The sequence below is a fragment of the Toxotes jaculatrix genome, chromosome 16, assembly GCF_017976425.1.
Source record: "Toxotes jaculatrix isolate fToxJac2 chromosome 16, fToxJac2.pri, whole genome shotgun sequence".
Lineage (NCBI taxonomy): Eukaryota > Metazoa > Chordata > Actinopteri > Toxotidae > Toxotes > Toxotes jaculatrix.
The window spans coordinates 9609564-9632995 of NC_054409.1; the positions used below are offsets into that span (position 1 = coordinate 9609564).

The 23432-nt window shown below is 41.0% G+C and overlaps 1 protein-coding gene across 5 annotated transcripts in view; it reads right to left on the minus strand.

Moving 5' to 3' along the window:
• rxraa (retinoid X receptor, alpha a) overlaps positions 1-23432 on the minus strand; it is a 100931-nt gene that overhangs the window by 76619 nt on the left and 880 nt on the right. The window lies entirely within an intron of this gene.

The window sequence follows — 23432 nt, forward strand, 5'->3', positions numbered from 1 at the left end:
AAGATGTTTAACTGTGACATGGATACAAATACTTAATATAATCCAGATCCAAAACATAGCCCAAACATCTCAAACTATGCAACAGATGGCCCAGACATAAAGGAACAGTTCACATAATTGACCTTCATGTCTACAACAAAGTTAATCAAATTACCTATGTAATATTTACATATGTAAATACAAAGTGCAATTTAAAGACGAATAGCCCATCTTGTGTACTTTTCCAAATTTCCAGACAAAGTTTCCAAAACAATCAACCATGCCATCTTTTTACCTTGGGTGAAATTTTGATTAAAAAAAGTTCTGCTCCATCTACTATATTCTGCCACATTTTCCCCAATCAGTGCCAAATGAATCAATTCTCCAGGAACACGGCACAATCCTGGTTGTACAAAGGGGTGAAAGGGCAAACAGTGACACATGGTATAGAGCTCTGAGCAATGTCACTAAACATTAAGACATTAACATATGAGCCCTGGCTCCCAGTCAAGTTGGACTTTTCCAAATTCAGCGGTAAACTAAGCAGACAGCAGCTCTCCCCACCACCCCCCCCCCAAAAAGCCCAACACTGCAAGCCATCCACTGGGATAATGTTCCCACGAGACAGAGCAAAGCTACAGTATGGGGTTCAAACACTTGGAATTTCAACTAAAGCTTGAAGACGGACCTAGAAAATGGAACAAATTAGTTTGAGCCTGAACCTGATCTCAGTATCTCAGAGAAAGAAACTTTATCCTTTGTTCTGTATGTAAATACACATCTGTAAATTTGAAAACATTCGGGTTTTTTTCTAAATCAAAGTAAAAAAAAAAACCTATCAAACATTCAGTTACGTGACAGCTGTAAAAATATTAGAAAAACTATGGATTTGAGAAGCATACACAGTACGTGTCTTTTTCCTGTTGGCATCATAAATCATTTTCAGTGAAGGGCTTTACTTTTCAGGCCTTGAAGTAAATGATGAAAGTGCAGCAGTAGCATGGACGTGTATGTGCAGGTTCAGGATCTGCTGTCAGGAGCGGTAAGGTTGGTACATGCCTCCCCATTAAATCGTCTCTGTCATACTGCATCATTATGTCTTGGCTGGTATACTATAGCAGGACCTTGATTACAGAAATGTTTGATCTCGGTCTTCACTTTTAAGCAGCGAGGATCTCATTGGCTTTAATAATTGCATGATCCAATCTTTGGGGGACAAGCTCAAACCTTTCCCCCCCACTAACAGCCAATCAGCATTATCCTTTCCAGGGATCATGGGGGATCAGAGCAATGTAAACATGCTGGGGGTTTCCTCATTAAAGATAGGCTGCTAATGAAATCGCATCCAGCATTTACAACCTTGTGCTAATGAAGGCAAGCCTTTGAGATGTTCCGCTAATGAAAGAAGGGTTTTTATTGATATAAGGCTAATAAAAGAACAGCTTAATGACAAGGTTCTAATGAAACAAAGGTGTGTAAATTTGCCATTATAACAAAAGTCACTGATAAGAGCGCAGCTGAAGTATTTTCATTAACGGACAATTCTCATTTATCAGAGATACATCAGTGAAAGCACTTCCACACTTTACAAGATCCCACAAACTGAAGTCTTTTGAATGAAATACATTCAAGCATTTATGAGAGTTTAAGGGATTGCAGCCGAGCTCTCTTAAAGCGTAACGATTGTTCGTGTCCCGTGTTGCCAGGGTGATCAAGCCCAAGGTCAAAGTTCATTGGGCCCTTAATGCATCTCCCAGGTGCAATAAAAGAAGCCTTTCCCACATGGGACTCCAGGGGATAAGGTCCTGGTAGAGCGACCGGAAGGACGGACCAGCAGAGGAGCCATCAATCGCCAAGGTTACTGTCGTGAATGCCATTCACCTTCAGCAGCGTGCTATTGCGTAGGACAAAAGACTTGACTGTGAATGACCAATGAATTGTAAAATGTCTATTGAGCAGAAACACAATAACTATGAGAATACAGTAAATTTAATTATTTGTATATGTAGACTGCACATCAGCCCTATGTCAGTGGTTTAAAGTATTAACAGATTAACTGTTTAAGAAATCAGTCAGCAACTGTGATTGATTTAATTGATTATCAATCAAAAATGCACTCTTTTGTTGTTTGTTGTTTGTTGGCATTAAACTCTATGTTCTGACATTTTAAAGATAAACAATTAAATAAATAATGGAAAAATCATCGAGAGATTAGTCAAAATAATAAAATACTCAAAATAATTGTTAATTGCAACCGTAATTAACATTACGCAATGCTTTTTGTGACATATTCTATGTTTGTGTAAAAAGCTGTTTTCCTATAAATGCAGGGCATCAAGTGTGACACATAATAATTATGATGTTTACTTTTCCCGAAAGAGATCAAATCCCTTGCAACACTGTCACTTTACAACAACAATTACCACTCTGATGAAGCCTATGTGCTGAAACAGCTTTACCTTTTCTTCAGTTCAGCGAACTCTATAAGCAGCTAAAAGACACTTCAAGACCCATCAGCTGATAATCAAACACTTCTCGTCTAAGCACTGCATCCCTATCTGATCCCGATCATCAGCATGGAAAGCATCTAGTCCTGCTCCTAAGCATATCTGCTCCATCAGCAAACTGTCTTCCCTCCCATTTGATGATATCCATTTTGAAGGGAAAAAAAAAACACATTTCAACATGCCTCTAAGCTGCTATTTATCTCAACCAGAGCAAAGCCTGAGCAGATCTATCACAACAGCAAAGCAAACCTCATAAAGATTACTGGAGGCGAAACCTAGATGCTGATCGTACTATCATACTTGTTAGAAAAATAGCTTTGACATATTTTACACACATGTAAATCCTTCTGTTGTTGTTTCTGCATGTTTCTCTGCTTATCTGGACTGATTACACGCCATCTTGCAGTCTCAGAACCACTACTGTCAGGCTGAAATTCCACCCTAAGGTAGACCCCATTAAAGAGACCCTGAAGGTCCATGAGGAGCCAATTCAGACACAGGACAAATCAGGGAGAGTAGGTCTGCTAAGTCCTCGGACATTATGTGAAAATGAGCAAGAGCTGCAGCTTTTAAAGGAGTTACAGGCCTGTGCTGTACGTTGCATTTTTTAATTGGTATATAACAGCTGGATGGCCCTAGCATCAAGGTGCATGTAGCTTCTGCGTAGAGAAACTGAATACTAACCTGCATCTCACTGTCACTACAGATTCTTCAGAGCCTTAATTTGATCTGCCTGGGATGAATTAAGGCAACATCAGTAACCTGAGGGCGTCTTTTAGCCCTAATGGAAGGTTAGACAAAATCTGCAGAAACAGATATCCATGAAGGCCTTGGTTGGAAGACATAATTCTCAGGTTCAGCCACAACAAACCAAATCACTTGCGGCAAAACTTCCTTAACAAAACGACAAGGATGTTGATGCTATGTGCAGCACTTGCTTAACTGAAAAACAAAAGTGATTGAAATCTGCATTTGTTTATCATGTTTTGAGTCACAAAACCAACCGCTGCTGAGGTCTGCAACGGCAATAAAAAGTTAACTGGACAGCTTTATGGAATGACTTATTAAGCGACTGTGCTTTGCGAGACCTAAACTGAGGTGCTTTTGAAATGAACAAGAACACCTTTCTGGAACTGCTGTTTCAAAAAAACATACCTTCCTACTTTGTCTGAAATTGAGTCTGCACTTTCACACAGTCTCAGGATAATGAAAGTGGCAGTTACCCTGGTGTGGCATTTGAGGCTGCAAGGCATCTGTAGAAAAGGTAGAACTGACAAAGATGACCTTTGTAAAACTATATCTTTAAACTGTGGGCTTTTACTGTTATCAAAGTTCTTTTTTTTAGACTTCCTAGAACCACAAATTTAATAATGCTTAATGTAATCAACGGACGGAAAGCTTAAAATGACAATGTGATTCCACTAATTTAAATATAAGTTAAATGCTAATTAAAACAAATCAATTCTATTGATGTAATCTTGAGTTGTTTATTTCAATTTTAGTCAACTACATAACGTGAAGTTAGGAAAAACTAATGCATGTGAAAAGTGTGACTGTTTTTTTTTTTGCAGAAAAAGAGGCAACAAACAAAACTATACTGACATTGTTTGACACACCATTGCCTCATATTTTGTGATAGAGTTTTGTGAAAGTAGACTTCTGCTGGACCCTACTGTATATATATATCAACAGTCATTAAATAGTGCTGCTGCTCCACTGCCCTTGTTGACACCAGGGTTATGACTACACTCAAAGAGCCAGACATAATTCTGACACTTTGTAAAATGAACACACGTCTGGAGACAACTACTTGAAAGTGTAGTTGTGGTTGTGGAAAACTCTGCCGCTGACAAAGCTCCACCCACAGGCCTCCTTCCAATTCCGTTGCAATTTCTGGTGTGAATAACCAACCCCACCACCTCTGTAAGTAGCTGGATTGGTTGGTGTAGAATTTTTTTTTAATCATGGTTTTATTTTTCTTGCCCACACAGACTTTTATGCCAAAACCAAACTTGACTGCCTCCAGACATAAAAGTACACCTGCATACGTAACGGCTCTAAAGTTGAGTTATGACAAAAGTATTCAAAGAGTATCTAATGCTGAATGAGGGATGGATGTATTTTGGCAGTGACTGCATTTCTTCCTGTCTCTCAGGTTCACCTTTCCCACAGAAATGCACTGCGTTGTCTCAGGACTGTAACGTAAACGTTCCAGTGCCAGGGTTAAGCTTAGATGACACCAAAGCAGCGGTTCCTGATAATTTATAGAAGTCATTTATCTCACTTGCCGTGACGTGACGTGATGAAGCCAAAGGGAGGCCATTGGTGGGCAGCCACAGACAGGAGGGGGGGGGGGGGGGCTAAAAGAGTGTGGTAAATGAGGTTAGAGGGGAAGAAAAGAAGGGGCTGGTTCAAAGACTGCTTGTGCATGTCAGAACCTTTCTCCGGGGCAAATAAGGGAACAAGGGCCTCAGTGCAGCCCAGCAGCCAGAGCAGCTCCTTGGGCAAACGACTCTAATCAAATTTGTGTGATTGGACTCAGAAAAAGCTGCAAGGGTAAAAGAGGCTCCTTTCACCCGGGAACGGACACAAGGAAGCATTTAAAAATCTACTATCCCTCTGCTGATCTTTACAGTAGCAGTTCACATGACGGACTATCTGCCCACGCCAACAGCCCTTGGCACAGCACACACTGGCCCTTTTCTCAGCTGTGAAATATCACCATCAGAAAGGCAGAGATAAAACTTTGTTTTATGTACTTCCTCTAATGGATCACTGGTGGAAATTCATCCAGTACTTTGTAGGATTCACCCTCATCTGCAATGCTTCAACCTAGTGTCAAAACTGCTATTTTTAGTCTTGATTAATGATTGCAATTGGATACGGTTCTGGCCTTAGTTCATCGCCTCGATTTTCCTTGATCATAGCTGACATTTTGGAGTGATCAAAGAGAATTACCTCCAGCAGCTAACATTAAAATAAAGCTGCACTTCACTGTATGGAGATGAATATTCTGCGGGGGAACATCTGATGCATTAACAGCAGTGTGGAGGTGCTCCAAGGCAGAAAGTGAGGTGTGGTACAGTGTAGCGACCTGTGCCCCACTCACCGGCTGCCTGAGCCCTGGTGGAAGCAGTGGGAGCACGCTTCCTGTTAGCCTGCTAAATTGACTCCACACGCCCACGCTCCCATCTCTACAGGAGCGCAGCGTCTCCCATTAACCTCCTCCTGCCACCTCTGCCTAGTACATCTTGAATCCAATGTACTAAGGATGTAAACATGTACAAATACCCAAGGACAAAACAGAAGGAAGGACTTGTGCTGTCACCCACGTCCTGCTCTTCTCCTCTAAACAATATGTTCTATAACTCTGACCCAGATTCACTAATCAAGGCCAATGAATGCTAAAGTCAAGACTTGCATTAACATTTGTTCATTTTGCCTTTGTTGGCGGGAGGCCTTCTGCAACCTCAGTCTCATTCAAACAGCGTGGCAGGAACCACAAAATGTTGCTTAATCAATTACTTAAAATGAAAAATCAATAATGACATTTTTGTTATCAAAATAAAAAGTGATTCTGATGTTTTTAGACACTCATTGTGGTTTTATGTTGTCCATAAAAGGACAGCTGTAATTTTTTAAAAGATTCACCAAAAGAAAGCCACGTATACGCATCATGGGAAACACCATGTTTGAACCCGTTATGCGGCACATACGAATATGAAGTGCTACATAATTCAAAACCTGAAACAAAAACATCTGGAGTCGCAGCTGCTCTGCATGGGTGTGTTGTTCTGAAAAACCAGAACAACAATAAAAAACACTGAAATTCATAATACAGTAGAATAAGAATTACACAAGACAGACCATGTGCCGGACAGGGATTAAGTGCACCCTTTGGCTAAAAGGCCTCTTTAAGTTGGATCCATTAAATATGGGGAATGGGGGATTTAAAAACCAGTAAAGTTGATTTCAGCCTGTTGACTGTAAAGCTCCATTAGGGAGTGGACTCCAGAAGGGAAAAATATTGGAATAATCCTGTCCAGGATTTCAAATTTACAATAAATTGGTTGTAAAGTGCACACCTCTGATTCAGTATCACTATTTGACATCAAGCCAGACTGAACTGGGAAAGACCTGGACAGGAAAACAGAGCTCACAAAGCAAAGTTGAGGTTTGGAATGAAGAGTTTAGGCCAAGATAATGACTGGAGACAACAGGGCTCTCTCACTGAGTAAACCTTCAAGTATCAAGATTTCAGACCCCATATCAATCACCCGGCTCAGGACTGCTGTACCTTGAGAAAGAGATGTTTTTCAATCACACTACTGACTCTTAAAAAATACACACATTTCGTCCTGGCACCTCAGTTCCAAGCAAGTCATTTACAAAGGAAATTCTGCACTGAAAGACATTACTTCTGTTTGTTTAAGGCTGAAGGTGGAACACAGTCAAGGCTTTCAAAATACTTAATTTGTCAGGACTGAGGAAATCCAGTTTAGACTGTTACATAAATTGGTGCCCACAAACATGTTTTTTTTTGTTGTTTTTTTTAAAGTAACCTAGAAGATGACATTGATTTTCCCCCAAAGTTAACATTTGAAGTAATTATGGAAAAAGCAAAGGCCTAATTAATCCTCATGTCTTGAAAAGGTCCAAGAAAGCTCTGGCTGAGATTCTCAACTTGTTCTTTGGCACTTTGTGCATGTTATGTAAAAAAAAAAATAATAAAACACTCAGAAGAGCCGGACCTCGTCGAGCCTTTAAAGCCAGCAGTAAAATAATTACTCGTAAATGGGCCAATCCTGCAAAAGGCACTCATGAAATTAGACTTTCATTGAATTTTACGAGTTTTACCTCAAAAAACTCTTCTGGAGTGATTAGTCAAGAATAATCATTCTTGTATAATCATTTCTTCACCCCTAGAATGTCATTCAGGAGGTAAAAATACATGGAATTCAGTATTATGGATTAAGAAAATGATTAAAAAATAATAAAAATAACATTTTCACTGCAATTTTTAAATAAATGGCAAGTACGCACTGAACAAAATCAAGGCATTGACACTGAAAGCTTTAACACTCAGGCTACATAATTAATTCATCTTTGCAGAAAGACCATAGCTTGTAATGGCCTATAAACCACTTGTTATAGCAACACAGAACATAGCCTGTTTGGATACAAACATAAAGTGTGTAAAACCACTGACTTGTGGACTGTATAGTGTGCACTGTGAGAGTGAGACAGCTGAGACTTAGGCTTGTTATGGGTTACAGTATTATTCCAAAGCCTGAGTGATCTCCTGTGCTCTTCAGGAATGGATACATGCCACGCATTCCAAGAGGCAATCAAGTTATTCCACTTGAGGCTGTGCCAAGCCGGCTGCATTTGTTTTTACAGGGATGTCCATCTACAGTAGCTATGCATCGATCTGTCCATTGATCTTTTCCTCAAACACTACTATATTTTGTAAAGCGCAAATAATACATTTTCCACATTTCTTTTCTCCAAATAATCTTATGAGAAAGCGATTTTTAGCTTAAGATAACTTGCCTGGCTCTTCTGAGCTCTCCCATCTACAACCTTACAGTCATTCTAAATCTGCAAGGTACCCTTACTCATCAGCGTACCCACATTACATATTCAACTTTCAGGATTTCTAACTCTCCTCTGACTGAAGAAGAGAAAAGTGCAGCATTTTTCCATTTCCTACATTTCACAATAAGAATCAAGACAAGGACAACACAAGACAAACTGCGCCGGATCATACAGCAGAATCATCACCTTGAGATATAATCTGATATAATCACTGAAACAATCAACAGTATCCAACTTTAATTGCACTGCAGCGTTGTGAAATTCATATTATTGACTCAGACTGCAAATGGATATGTTCACAGGTCAGGGCCACCACAGGGCACCCAATCAAATCCAAGAAGAAAACAGATCCAAAGACAAAGATTCCTCACAATGCAGCTCAGTAAAAAACAAAAAAAAAAATATGCTTGCCAAAGTAAAATCTGACCTTCATCTGATATTCGTCACATTTATTTGACATTTCTGAAGCAGAAGTGATTCTGCATAACTGTCTTGTGGGTAAAAATCTTGTGGATGTCAAGGAGGATGAGATGACTCATGACTTCAATAATAACCCATATTCTGCTGTCACAACAGCAATCATACTGTGAGTGAGTGTCATTTCCTTCATTTGACAGATGTCATTTTTTTTCCAGATTTGTATTCAGTACACAATCAAGGACAGAATTATTGGCCACATAGTTGCAGATATTAACACATCAGGAGGAAAAGACAAACCCTTGGATTAGTCATGAAAAGGAACAGAAACACAGACAACAACCAGCATGGGGGTGAACAAAAGGGAGAGGGATGGAGGGGGAAAGAAAAGGGAGACACAAGGGTGAGGGAGGGATAGAGAAAGACCAGGAGAGCAAAGCCACACTTGCAGACTGTGCGAGAAAGAGGGAGAGAGAAAGAGAATGAAAGAGAGAAAAAGAAGAGAGACAGGCAGAGGGAGGCAAACAAAACTAGGTCAAGTCACATGACTGGGATCGACTGCAGGCAGGATTAAATATCCTACAGCATGTGGTCATTTACACAACAAATGTAGATTTCATTTTATAAATTATTTCTCTTCCATGGGGGATGAGGCTTGGCATAGAGAGTGTGATTCTACACTGTATTCTGGTTGGAAGCAAGGCTTTTCAGTGAGCACAAAAACAGAGCATTAAAGACTTGAGTGAGCTGTTCCCTCTGAGACAGGAAACAAAGCGAGAGCCTGAGATAGCATGGAAATGATCATAACAGGAGGGAGCACGGTTCCAGTATGAGACAGCTCCATTGTGACGGGCTAATGGCCATAACATACACTGTCCATTATTCTGGATAAACGCAAAGGACTGCGAGATATTTAAAAACAAAGATGTCACAAGTGACAGCTCTGTGAGAATATATTGTCAAACAGATGCAAAATGCACAAATTACAGTAAATTTAGTGAGCGAATGAATGTTTAATGCAGTGAACCACCATGCATTACATCAGATTCAAGCTGCAACGATCAGTCAATCAACTGGTTAGTCGAACAGAAGGAAAATAACCAGCAACTATTTTGATGATCTAAGAAAATGTATGAATATTGTCTGGTTTCTGTCCGTCTGTGATAGTAAACTCAGTATGTTTTGGTTCTGGACTGCTTACTGGACAAAGCAAGATGTCTGAAGACATCACCTTGTGCTTTGGGAAAAAATTAGAGCTAATTTTTTTTAAATTGTCAGTATAATTCTGTAAGACATTACACTGCAAGTCATTTAATGTGCAGGCCACCTGGAAAAACTTAAAATTACACTTATTTTTTTGTGCTACTTTGCAGTAGAGCTCCATGTAATAATGAGGCAGCTCAGAGGTGACTGACTGATGCGCTCTTATTGTGACTGAGCCGAATTTCAATTGTATGACTGAGATGCACATGCTGTGTAATGCAGGGTGGCAAGTCCGGAGATGCAAAATGCCACTGGCACCCCAGTCACCCCTCCCCCCGCCACCCACCCTGCTCCATCCAAAAAGGAAACTATAGTTGCCAATCAAGAGGAGGACTACAGGCTAAGCTGGTCATAAGCTCAGTCAATCCCCCAGAGTCCAGCCTGTGGAATACCAATCATTCATTCACATCTGTTGTCAGCTGAGACCGGGAGACACACCCAGATAATGTATATGTGCGTGTGCCTCAGTGAATGTCTCTGTAAGAGAGACAGAAAGACACAGTGAGCTGGGCATTGAACTATTGAAACTGGCTAACCGCAATTTCATGTGAACCCTAACTTGAGATTCCCCACCGGATCTGAGCCAATCCATGAGATGTAATGCCACTGACGACCCAGAACAACACATGGTTCTTCTCTCCGACCACTTTGACCCCCGGGCTTTCAAGATCACGGGCCCTAGCTCAATGCATTTAGATCGCTGCGTGTTAATGCACAGATAAACAAGGCAGCTGCTGCAAAGGAGATCAGATCTACACAGTTGTACAACAGTGAGGAACTGATGTACAGATGACCTTATTTGACATAAATATCCGCCTTACCCCAGGATGTCCTTACACGAATGAACAGATGACTTAGTAATGCATTTTTTTAGATAGGCTACATGAAAACTGCATGTAATTATCAAATATCATATCAAAGCCTTATGTATATCTGATGGATTTTAAAAGCCTATATTGTGCATAAGGTATAATCCTTACAAAAAGCGATCATGATATTGTAATGTAAGTACTAAATGTTTAATAAATGATCATTATCTTTGCCAAAAGAATAAAGTGATCTGAATTTAGCTGCTACCAGCCTAACTCATGAGTTATTATGCTGTTTTTCTTTAAATTGGTGAGGAAAAAAATGAAGCTGTTAACCTGATTTTTTTATATTGCTTATGTTTCCGTAGGTCTGACCCTCGTTGTGTGTGCAGCCTCTGAATTTAAGATTTATAACCATTTTCTTACCTCAAACGTAAACAATCACTTGACTTGGTATTTATTAGAAGAATTTATGAGGTAAAACATGAAAGTCGTTGGTTAACCTTAAGAGATTTACTTGAAGTTTTACTGTGTAGACCAGGAGTGAGAGCATAAGCCCTAAGGCGCATAAAAATCAAATAAATACGGCAATAAGAATCGGGTTTATTTTGATACTGTAGTGAGGTCCGGGTCAAGAGGTGAGGCACCAGTTGAGGGCTGGCAGCGTCCTCCTCCTCCTACTGAAATGTCATCGATGACATCAGCGCACGTCTACCTGCAGACACCGCAAGATGTGATGAGCCAGTGAAGCATAAGGCTGCTCCAAAAATACTAACTCTGCCTTCCAGGGTAAAAACTCTTACCTCAAATAACAATTACTGACCAAGAGAGGCAGACCGTCAGATTGGCTTAGAGCTGAGCAGCGGTGTACCCTCTCAAAAAGTAGGGTCCAAAACAGCAAAGTTAATTTGGATCAAGGGACGGGCAAGTGGACGAGCCGGAGCAAGGTCATTCTGCAGTGGCCGTGCAGAGATGTCTGCGTACATGATAACCTGAAGGCACGGGGGGAAAATGCTTCCCAGTGAAGCTCGGTGTAGAAGTCATCTCTATGACATGGCCCTCAGGCTCTCAGATTCACATTTAAAAAAAAAAAAAAAGCAAGAAACATAGCATCACAATCTGACTTCAGGACAAACAGTGAGACACCTCATTCTAAGCATGCTGATATCAACAATCCTGCTGGCATGTGTATATTTGTGCCTGTGTACATCTATAATATCTATTGTGTTACAACAACAGCTGCCAGACAGAGTCATCAAAGTAATTTATCTAGAAAAAAAAACATGATTTTTGACATGATTCCAGGTTCACAAATGTGAGAATGTGATTTCTGACACCTTGGACTTCGGAAAACTATAAAGGCCACTTTTCAGTATTTTCTAATATGTTATTCAGTAAACAACTAACTGATTAGATTAAGAAAATCTACAGTTTCTGTTGTAAAAAAAAATGAAAATAATCATCAAGTCATATGAATTTTTGCAGCACTTCCAGGAAAAGGAGCACTACCCTGTAAAGAAGTGGCGTTCGTTTTTATTGTTTCGCACCAGTATTTTGTTTTCATTCACCCAAAAGTCGGTGAGTTTTGTGCTGCAAGATGACACTTCCCACCACAGTCCACAGTAATAAGTGTCAGCAGAGAGAAACTGAAAATGTGATGACAGTTAATGGTTAGACTTTCTGCTGTAAACATTATTTCAATATGGAGAGATGTTTGTATTATATACTTTAACTGGTTTTCCCTTTTTTGTTTTTTGAACAAAAGAATGGCCACCTGTTACACGCCAGCACATATGTACTTTTCAGCTCAGACAGGCAGAAAGAAACTTATACAGAGAGAAGTCTGACCAACTGAAACGACATGTTTCCCTCAGTCATATAACCAGATACTGAAGAAAACAAAATCTTTATCAATTAATACTAAAAGTATTATATTCCTAAGATTTCTCTTTTCATCCTTCCTGTTTTTCTCCTTCACTATCATCTATCCCTTTCTTCCCCCTCCTCCCTCCATCTCGCTGAACCCGTCCTCCCTTCTTTCTCTCACTCCCCTCACTTTCTTCCTCTGATCACTGCCCTACTCCTGCCTGTGTGTACTGTAGCTCTCAGGGGTGCCTAGCATCAGTAAGCCCATCAGAGGGAGACTGTGATGCACCTCTTTTGATCAGCGCAGTCGCCACATTAGCATGTACCTCTGCGCTCTCCTGCACTCCCCCCCCCCGCTCTGAGTAAGCTACCTGCCTGTCAGCACCGCCGACCCACAAGGAGCCTCGCCCAGGTAAGACAGAAGGCGCTCAGCGCTCGTCTGAATCTTAATCACCAATGAACGCAGGCTCGCACCGCCACTGATGAGAGGAGGGAGAACCGCTCTTATGATCTCACGGAGGAGACATACAAAAGCCTCGCTGTGCATCTCTAATGCACTGTAAGGGCCCTGTAGCTGAACGCGGCGCCACGGACTCCGTGAAAGCTGAGTGATACAAATCGACTGAAGGTGTTGATTCAGTACTGAAGCTCTTTTGTCTCTCCTGGGACTTTATACCTCAAAGGGAGCCTCGTGTTCGCACTCTTTGTATGTCCTTTTCAATGACAACAAACTAATATATGAAAAAAATCTTAATGTGCTATTGAAATAACACAAAGGTAGCCTGTTTGTGCTGCGGCTCTTTCATGCTGTACCAGAAACGTCAGTTTTAGTTATGTTGAAAACAAGACAAAGAGGTTATTTTTCATGCTCTGATTTAAACTTTACTGTCTATAGAAACCGGAGGCATTTTTTTGTTGTTGTTTTTTTTTTTGCCCTGCTTTTATGAGGGGTTGTGTTTGGCCCAGGCCTGGCCTAGGTCTGGATGCACAGGCGGGTGCCCTCTCACTTGTGTGCCACTTAATTAGCCCAGGCTTGCACAAAGGGGAGCTGGTCACATGGGCCCAATTTGGCCCGCTATAAAGTCTGCAAGGGCTCAACATGCATTACTACGGGAGTATTTACGTGCCTGCCGCACCAGGGTAAGAGACTTTGAAGATGCAGAAAACCAGAACGGAGAAGAAGTGAAAAGAAGGAGAAAAAATAACTGAAATGAAAGGAGGGGACCCTTAAATTCCAGGGAATTTTTCCAGATGTTGCACAAATATTCTGCTGAGGCAATCCAGATGTGCTCACTCTGTTTATTCCCTCCTTCTGCTCGCTGTTCCAAAGACTTCTCTTTCTTCCCCTTTCCTCTCTTTTACCCTCTCTTTCTCCTTCTACAACCCCTCTCCCCCCCTCCTTCAGGCAGCCCACATCAGTGTTCCCTGATAGTGCCTTTTAAGTGAGGGCTTTAATAGCCCCCAGGGCACCTTAGCATCCACTTGGATCCTGTAATAAACATCCACTCTCATTCTTTACAGCACACATATGTGTGTGTTAGAGTGTGTGTGTCAAAGAGAGGGAGATTAGGTGCCTTGTTTTATCGCTCTTTGGATCAATTAACAATTAACTCTGTTACTAACAATAGCTGCACTGATGTGATGAGGGGGAAAAAAAAGCAATGCACTGAGTGAAACAAGACCTAAATAAAAACATGCATCCTGCTTCCTTTTACCAGAATCCACACTGATCCAGTTTTGTCCCCCCCACTTCCATCGCTGCTCCGTTCTCCTCACCTCCACACAAACACTGTCATGTCTGCTGAGACTGCTCCTCTCCCACAGAGCGTGACCCAGCCACAACCCCTGACCTTCCCTCTCCCAGACAGCACACTGATTCTCAGCTGCTCCGCTCTACACTGCTCCACATGCAGCAGTTCATGAATCAGTGTGTCGGGGACTCCAAAACCAACAGCACCAGTTCAGAACACGCATGTGGTTGCATCAGCTAATGAAGCACATGGCACACGAAGGCAAACATGTGCGGACTTGAGCACACTGACACATATGCATACCCGAGCGCGTACACACACACACACACACACACACACACACACACCCTACATATACACAAATGTGAATACTGGTGCTGCAACAGTTAGATCAGTAACAAGTCTATTCTACATTTTTTTTTTTTCATTATAAGTTAATTGTTTAAGTCATGTATCAAGCCAGAGTACCAAACATACTCTGGGTCAAGCGTCTCAAATGTGCCTATTTGCTGCTCTTCTGTGTTTTATGTCATTATAAATTAAATATCACACAAGGCAACCAATTTAAAGATGGCGCCTTGGGCTTCAGGAAACTGTTATGAGCATTTTTCAATATTTTCTGACATTTTACTAACTAATTAATCAATAAACAAATTAAAAAAACAACAAATGAATCAATAATGTACGTGTTAGCTGCAGGCCTAGTACATGTCAACAGAAACACACACATAAATACTGTACATAAAACTACACAGCTGCGCACAAATCCTGCTCAATAATGGTCCTGTTCCGCCAACAACTCAACGCTCAGATCTGTCCTGTTTAATCTGCAGCCTTCTCCTGTTTCCCATTCTGGCCTGAAACAGAAGAAAGCATCCTAAATGTGACACTTGAACTTGTCAGAGCCGTTTGTGCAGGCAACTGTCAGCACTTTGGTATGTAGAACGCTGATGACAAAGACCTGGCCAGCGCCTGCACGCCTGCCTGTCTCTGTCTGTCTAGTAAACCTGGTTGCTCAACTTTTTTTTTTTTTTGGTCCTATACATTACAAACAAACAAGTGAGTTTTCACTGTATAAAAGGCAGGTTAACAAATTCATTCACCACTTAATGTGTTTTCTGCATTCATCCATTCTTCTTATGCTCAGTGACTAATTAATGATGTTCAGCTTGAAAAAAAGTTCTTCACCATGGCGAAGATGGGTTTAAATTAAAGCAATTTTTTATGTTTCTTAATGTCTCATATTAAGTGGCCTCATTGTTTCATGTTGCATGGCTCTACTGTGTGATTTCACAGAAAACCCTGTCTGGAAAGCAAATTTCCCTTTTGGGGCAATAAAATGTTGAGGAAACAGCCTTAGCACCTTCAACCAAACGTCACCCACGAGCAGAAAGAGTTTCAGTCATGCTGTTCACGGTGGAATGATTGGTACAGCATGTTCATCTGTCAATATGGCGAGTAAGAGGTTCCGTGTCGCCAGTGTTGTTTTTCCAGATAGACTGCCCATCCCCCTCTATTCTTAACAACCTTCCACCTTATTGCCGTTGAGAAACATTCCTAGAACCAGACGGCCACAGCGAGGTGTCTAACCGAAGGTGACAAAGCTCTCCAGACTTCTGTTAAGTCTGTCTGTATGTGTGCACAAGCGTACAGGTGTGTGTGTGTGCAGAGGCCGAGGGGCCACAGTCTGGGCGGATGTACGAACATGCTAGACCTGCGGGCGTCAACAAACAGTTAATCACTCTTTCTCTACTGCAGGCAGAGGAAAAGCCCACAGAGGAACCCTGTTATCTCACATTTGATCTTTTTTTTTTCTCTAATCTCTCTCATGCACAGTAATTTGTGAAAATAATGTGAAAGTTTGAATTTGCTAAGCATATATGTATTTACGCTTTGTATCCATTTCTGGGACGACCTGTGTCAGTCCTTTTTGAATCAGCTAATATCCCTCGGTTTTCTCGATCTCATCAGTAATCCAGACTGTTTGGTAGCTCCCGTAATGGATCTGCTGTTTATCATAATTGCAGTCACAGCCTCTAATCTTACAAACTGGTTTAAAGGGCCACTTTGTCAAAGTTGAACCTGAATCCAATTGCTGCAGAGTGAGGAGGACATGAAAGTCGAAGAAAACTTTCTGACGCAGAGTGTCTTGAGAGCTTGTCCATGTCTAGATCTAGAAAAACTGTGTCTGCTACCAGATTGAGCAACAGCTTAAGCTATCACTAATCCAGGTCTGACTCTGGGGAAGGGAAGTACTTCCAAAATGAGGCAACCGAGAATGGTGAGGGCAACTTGAGCAATAACAAAAGGCAACAACTCACAGTGACATACAGTTTGAGCTAAACACATATAAAAATGAAAATTACTTTTACTAACATTACTGGATCAATATTTATGGACAGTGAACAACAGAACGGAGGCTAATAAAAACAGAGAGTTCTGCTGTGTGTGACAACAAAGGACCTGAAAAGTCCAAAAGAAATAATGACATTTACTTAAAAAGTTCCATTGCATTTAAGATTAAATCCTAACAAAGGGTTAGGTAGGAAGAAGCACTGAGTTTCTTAAGCAAGGGAAAAATTAGCTACAGGAAATGGATGAAACTTTGTCAAAGGATAAATTAGACTAGCTACAGATGCAGTGGTATTTGTTACTGAGCATGATCTCATCAGAGATGTGTTTGTATTACTCACTTAATGAATCAACACAGTTATGTCACTGATGCTATTTTTCAGCCTCAGCCTCAGACTTTTTAAGTCCTTTCTAACCCTGTCCAAATTTACACACCCTTCCTTACCTTAGCCTGACAAACTAATGGATGAAATGGATATAACAAATAAAAAGCTCGTTTAAGGGGAATGCTCCAAAATTCAGGAAAAGTTTCTTAAATGTTGGAATATTATGACGCATGATAATGCCAGGTTCTTCTGGCCGACACTGGGAAAAGTTGAGCTTTTTACTGGCTTACAGGTAGGTTTTTAAGTAACACTCCAGGTTGCCTGAATATGTGTGCAGTGTAAAAACATAACCTTAGAGAACTGAGTCACTGGCTATTATAAGCTACTTGAGTTTTGTGCCCATAGGCCACTGTGCCTCATTCTGTAGAAGTCTAATTTAAATTATAGCTGTTCCCAACATAAGTTAATTTTGAAGGTATGAAAGCCTTTCTCTGTGTTCAGAGCAGCATATCTCATTCTCTCTGAAGAAGAAATAACTACATTTCAATTCTGAGTTGGCAATGTCCTCAAATTGGCAGTGTAAGGCCAGATCAGTGGGGTCAGAGCTCGCTTTCATGCCAATGCAAACCTCCACCTGACTGGGAGGAAGAAAAATGGGCGATATCTGTAGCCAACTCTGGGTGTACCTTGGCAAACCATGTGGTAGTTAAAATCTTCTTTCAAGACTAACTCAACAATCACAGTGACTTAGTTTATCTAGCCTTATCTTTATCTTGTCTATATTGTTTCCTCCATATATTGTTTCTTTCAGCCTTAAAAAAAAGCTACTGCATTTGTCTGTGACATACAAACAGAAGCTAGTAATTCATCTCATATGTGAAAATATGAGTATTGCAGCTTCTTGGTCACAGTCAAAATGTGTACTTATTGATGTGCAAGGGTCAATGCACATAACCTTCACCTTTTGCTCTCAGCACCGCTGTCTGTCTGCTTACACCCAAACACCAACCCGCTCACACGCTGTCACACATGTGAACACAGAACATAACCAAGGCGTTTTCTGAATGCTGTGGGATTTCTGTGCCCCTCTGTCCAGCAGTGCGTGGCAGCCCCACCCCACCTGGCTTCTGGCAAGGTGACAGACAAGCGTAACGGCGATGGCAGTGGTGGTAGTGGTGATGGGGGTGGGGGAGTCGGAGTGGGAGTGGGAGTGAGGCACGCTGGGACACCTCATCTCGCTCCGTGCAGCCTCAAAAAGAAACTGTGATGGAGCAGTGACAGGAACCGTCTTAATTACCTCGCTCTGTTTCTGCTGCAGCAGCAAGTGTTTACATGTACATACGCACGGACACGCATGGGGTGTTTTGAGTATGAGTGTGTGTGTGGAAAAAGACAGGGAGGTTACTGTGTATACACCTGAATATACAGTTTTATAAAAGCAACTTCTCAGTTGGAGTCCATAATTTAATTCTTTTTCTTGCTCAGAGGAGTACAGAAACATCAAACACATCATTCCAGCTTTTGATCATGTTACAACACTGATGATATCGCAACCAGTGTAACAGATACATATTATTACCACGTGTGAAGCAATGATCCACTGTAGTTTAATCTTACTTCTGTGACCTACTGTAACATCTAGATGCATAAAATCAAATTCTACTCACTCCTGCAACACTGTTCTGTATGAGTACTTTCAGTGAAATACATCAACTTTTTTTTTTTTTATCTCTGGTTCTTGTTGGGGCCAACTATAATTAGTATGGAAAAAAAAATGTGGGCATAAGGAAAAATAATGACATGAAGGAGCGTAACATATCTAGTATTCACTCAATTCGTCATCCCTCTCCAGCAAATACCCATCAAAGCCTGTGTGCTCATAACTTAATTACAAAACACGTAACCGCCAAACAGCCGAGTTATTTTCATGCATTACCGCAATCACAGCAGAAGAGTCGGCAGTTGTTTTTATTATTGAAAACATGGCAACTTGATGATTGCAGAGAGGAGAAGAGGGTAGTTAGCTTCTGACAGCAACTGGCTTTTTTTTTGTGGCTCTTGGCAGCGTTTTAATTTTACGAAACACATATGCTATGCTGTTTCTTTTCATTTCTTTCTTAATCATATTGTTTCTTTCTCAATCGTTCCCTATCTGGCTCTGTGATGCACACAGAGCACAGAGAGGAGAATTCTGGCTAGAGCAGGGCAAACTGACCTTCCTCTCAATGCGAATTATGAGTGTGATCTGGTCAAATCCCCACAGAGACTGTGTTTCCACTTCAAAAGAGTGGCTGTACGTACCCTGAATACTGCCAGCCCACAGAAAAGCCATTTAGACACTCAGAGGACCTTCAATAAACCCTGAAACTAATGGTGCTCAGATGATTCCAACACTGAGCACTGAGTGTTCACAGAAACAATCGAGCTTCTGAAAATCCAAAGTGTGAATTTAAATTACTGCTGAGAAATTGCTTGATTTAAGTCATCTAACAAGCAAAAACACCAGTCATTCCCTGGCTCTAGCTTTTAAAATGTTCAGATTTATTACTTTTTTTCAGTTTTAAATCATTGCAAAATGAATATTTTGGGTTTTGGACTATGGAATGGGATTAAAAAAGCAACATGAAGACGTCACCTTGGGCTTTAGGAACTTGTGAAGGCCATTTTTCACTATTTTATAGACTATACTGAGGCTTAATCCTCAGTTCCAGCTCTGCTGTGAATCACCACAAATCACAGATTGTGGAATCTTAAGAGATGGAGGGAATGACAAATAGAAAAAAAAGGAAAAAAGGAAAGAAAAATAAAAAAGAGCAGAGGACAAAGAAAAAAAAGCAAGAGCTACAAGCTACTGTCTTTAAACACTTTAAACAACAAACTGAATGCCAAAGGCAAATTCCTGAAATGATGGAGCATATGGGGAGCAAAGGTCAAGGTTTGAGGTGCAAAGTTCAGTGTGGCCGTTATCAATAAAGACCTCCTGCGAGCGAGGAGCTCCTTACACAAATAATTAACGAGCATTTGAGTCATTCCATGATTTGTGCATCAGAAAGCCTTCCAGCACTTTCTGATTTGTACTATGTTTAGAACATAAACAAGTGTGGGCCACAGAGGAGAGAGGAGAGAGCATGACAGGCTAAAATATGCACTGATTTATCCAAAGCCAATGCGGCTTCTTCTTAGTCATGAAATATAATTAATGCTTTATACTGATCAGCAGAGATAGTCAACGAAGGGAGAAAAAAAAAAAAAAAACACTGGCGTACACTTCATGGCAGTTTACTGTAATTAAAACAAAAAAACACACTCTTTTGCTGTGTTCATACTTGGAGTACAAATCTTTTTTTTCTCCTCTTGCACAGTTTGGTTTGGATGTTGGCAGGGGTGAGGGGTGGGAAAGTGGAGGGTGGGCACATAGAAGGCAAGCAAATTTTCTTTGATTTCCTTGAGTTAAGGGCCTCATGGGTGAGATTGCGAAAGAAAAAAGAGAAAGGAGAGGGAGAGAGAGCTGTCACTTTAAGCCATTAAGTCTCGCTATAAAACTCCTCCAATAAAAATGACAGCTGCAGCCCCTTTTCTCAAAAGGGGAGCAAAAGCATCACATCAGGAACACAAAACTGGACGGCCGTAAAAGACAAACTTGGCCAAATGCTTTTGGCAGTGTAATTCCACCAGCCCACTCCCACCACACACACACACACACACACACACACACCCCTCCCGGCACCCTCTCTGTATTACCTTTGTTCCTGAGTTACTGCCAGAAAAGGAATGTAGCCCTCAATCTCTCCCACACACACACACACCACCATGAATCTCACTTTCTCATCAAAGACCATGAACTTCATTGATTTTGGGAGTGAGTGAGTGTCTGTGTGTGTGTGTGTGTGTACCTTATGTTCCCCCAAACAGAAAGCACCAACAAGATAAGGTCCACCGGATTCAGGAAAAACAACACACACACCTCTTTAGCAGGTGGTAAAACAGGAGTCTGGACTGAGCCATGAGGCACTTTTCAACAGTGTTTAATTATGATCTATCAAAAGAGGATGTTTTGTTTCACAGAGCTCTGAAAACCATAAAGACTTTAGTCAACTTTACTTTAACACTGGTGAAAATTCAACATATAAAATTTCTATAAAAACAGATAACTCAGTGTTTAAAGGCGTAATGGTTTTAGATTGATTAGACTCAATCTGCCCATTTATTTATTTATTTATTTATTTTTTTCCCTCCGCTAAAAATGTAATGGCTCGATTGCCTGTTATTCAGGACACTCAATCACTTTAAAGAAAAACTGGTTTCGATTTTCCAAAAAGTTGTTTATCTCAAAAATCTTTTGAACATAAACTGTTTTAGTAATCAATTACGGCAGTGCATTTCACACAGTAGTCTCTGTGTGACAAGACCGTTTTAGTTATATAGCCCAAATTTCTCTCTGCGGGCTTTAGAATCTGGACAACATACTGTTTTTTCCCCCTCTGTCCTCAGATCCTGGGTATAGACAAAACTCAATAAAACCATACATGTGCAGCACTCAGCTAGTGAAACTTCCTCACAATAAGCCATAGCCACAAAAAAAATAAAAAATAAAAATCAACTAACAGAAAAACAATATCTACACATCAAGGAAGAAGGTTTTTCACTTCAGCATTGTTCAAAAACATTCTCCTTTCCTTTCACAGTCACACTGTTTATTTCTCTGACAGACTGTCATAATCTGCTTTATACTGCTCTGACAAAAGGACACATTCTCCTTTCAATGTCATCTCGCCAGTCTTCAGACCTTCGTGTCAGATATGGAGGACGTGGCTAATGGTCGGATCAAGCAACACATCAGTGTACAGTGCTGAGCATACGGTGCCAAAGGGGGGATGTCGTCATCACAGCCAACAACCGATCTATAATTGTAAAATGTACTCGCTGTCATTTCAAACAGTTGCATGTCAGAATTTCTAATGCAGCAGGACAGATAATTACACTGAGTAAGCGGCTAATCGATACGTTCAAGGACTTTGCAGATAGCGGCGTCCTTGAAGTGGCCAATTAACAATCAGCGCTCAAGTGGACCTTTGATGGAGCAAGTTTAAATATAAATGGTGATTTAAGGACTGACAGATTAGGACTACAGGCGACGACAAGGCTGCTGATACAGCATGTGGTGTGGCTTGGAGGAAAAGATGAGATCCAGCACTGCTGGAAAAGTGTTCCTCCTCACTTAAACAATTAAGTGGTGAGCCTTACACCGACCAGATAAGACTCTGCTGTCTGCATGTGCTGTCAAGTGTCTGTGTTGGCCACTCGGGTGCACATTTAGGCAGAGTGAAACTTGAATCACTTTCAGCGTGGACACACAATACGGTGCACCTGTAATAACAGCCTGTCAGTGTGTGTAACACTGGCGGTTTTCGCGTATTTCTGGGAAGCCACATAAAGGGCTTTGTGGCGACAGTGTCAGCAAGCGGGGTCTGTAACAGAAGAAAGCCGCCCGATGTCTCAGAAGTCCCCGTGAATCTCCTTGGTGCGTACAGGCAGCTGATGATACGTGTCGAGGTGTAACATGACGCCCTCATGAAAGAGCAGCAGACACAATAACAGGGCTCGCCTTCAGGTCTGTGCTGTGCCTCTGCTACAGGGGACAAGGGTCTGCTCTGTTCACTTTGACAAACTTATGGTAGTGTTCAACATTAATGATTTACAGTGTGGCGTGTGTGTGTGTAACCGTGTGTGTTTAAACTGGAAATTAAAAAGGATCCATTAATAAAAATCAGACTTCATCCAAGATGAATGGTTCCCAAACAAGGTAATACACAAACCAAATTATTTAACTTTTTCTGGAAATTCAAACACGACCTGTTAGTCTGCTGTTTCAACTTATGACAGCTCTGTAAATGCCCCCTTTTTTCCTTTAAGGCTTCTGGAAAAATTAAGCATTAAAAAAAAATCATTGTGAAAGTTGCTACTCTGCCTCTGTTACAAAACAGAAAGTGCCACATTCAGTAGCTTTCACTAAGTCTCCTCCACAGCCTGTGATCAGCCTGCAGATTACATGGAGCATTTCCATCCACACAGAGCAGACTTCTGGTCAAAACTCTCAATGACAACAACGCAGAGGTCTGCATTAGCCCACCTGTGTCACCTGTGTGCAACTGATGTGTGAAGTTTGCACTAATCTCAACTTGAGCGCAGTTTCAAGGGACAAAACGCCACACAGTCTGTCCCCAACAAGTCAAACAACTTTCGGTTGGGCACCGGCAGAAGTTCAAATCCCAATTAGCCCATTATGCTGCTTGGGTTCATTTTTAAACCACTAGCTACTCATACAACGGAAGTAAATTTAGCCGCAAGTTAAACCGAACCACGTGAAAAACAACATAAAACTTACACACACACACAAAAAAAAAAAGGCTTCCAGGCATGTCTACACATTTTCAACAAAGACTTACCAGAACACACACAGACACACAAAACTTCAACACAACATGTACGGCAACTTTATATAAACAACACGTGCTAAGAAAAAAAAAGTTAATAAATAAACTGCTCGCTGAACAAGCGAAAAAG